Source organism: Aptenodytes forsteri, unplaced genomic scaffold (assembly GCF_000699145.1).
Source record: "Aptenodytes forsteri isolate BGI_AS27 unplaced genomic scaffold, ASM69914v1 Scaffold97, whole genome shotgun sequence".
NCBI lineage: Eukaryota > Metazoa > Chordata > Aves > Sphenisciformes > Spheniscidae > Aptenodytes > Aptenodytes forsteri.
Genome location: NW_008795036.1, coordinates 1,893,386 through 1,894,417, shown reverse-complemented (window position 1 = coordinate 1,894,417; position 1,032 = coordinate 1,893,386).

The following is a 1,032-nucleotide window of genomic DNA, read 5'->3' as shown; positions in this document are numbered from 1 at the left end:
CCCTCACCAGCCTCGTTGCCCTTCTCTGGACACGCTCCAGCACCTCAACATCCTTCTTGTAGTGAGGGGCCCAAAACTGAACACAGTATTCGAGGTGCGGCCTCACCAGTGCCGAGTACAGGGGCACCATCACTTCCCTACTCCTGCTGGCCACACTATTTCTGATACAGGCCAGGATGCCATTGGCCTTCTTGGCCCCCCGGGCACACTGCCGGCTCATGTTCAGCCGCCTGTCGAGCAACACCCCCAGGTCCCAATATTGCTGTACCTGCAGTGGGCTGCACAGCCATCCCTTTATGATCTGCAATTACAGTTAAACGCAGTATATTTAAATCACCACATGCAGTAGTCAGGCTTCTACGCTGGCCTGTGGGGCTCATAGAGCTTTTTGTAGCTTTGCAAGGACTTTTTCTGGGTTTGTCTTTGAATACAGAAAAGCAGCATTATCTTGCTGCATTGGGTCAGCTAGAGCTACATCCATCGGAGTGCAGCTTTTTCCAAGGAGGATATGGCCGATAACACTTTTTAAGTATCAGCTTACGTTTGTCTTAGCCTTTATTTCACAAGCTATGCTCTTGTTTGCTGATAGCAGCCTAGGAAGACTTCTGTCCAACACGGCAGAGCCAGGAGTGATGTTTGTTCGTATGATTTTGACTACAATACAAGCTGCCACTTGCACCTCCACCCCACGGCACGTGGCTGAATGTCTCCCAGCCCGACCCGGCAGTAGCACAAGGGTGGCATCTCGCAGGGCCTAGCCTGTGCCAAGCCGGGCTCTTCCCTTGTGTCAGTCTAACATGCCAGTCTCCCACTGGTGCGGGAATCCCCCTACACCATCCTCAGCTTAATTTCCCAGGACGCGACCAGTCCCTTCGCGTCCCTCTCCTTTTTATTCTGTGCTTCTCTCCTTTAAGAATAGGCAATTTGTTTCCTTCGTTTCCTATTTGTTAATGATGCTGAAGGATAATAAAGCTGCATTTATGGCAGCTACGCTGGGCAGCCATCATGAGGGGGGGCTTTTTTTTTAACATG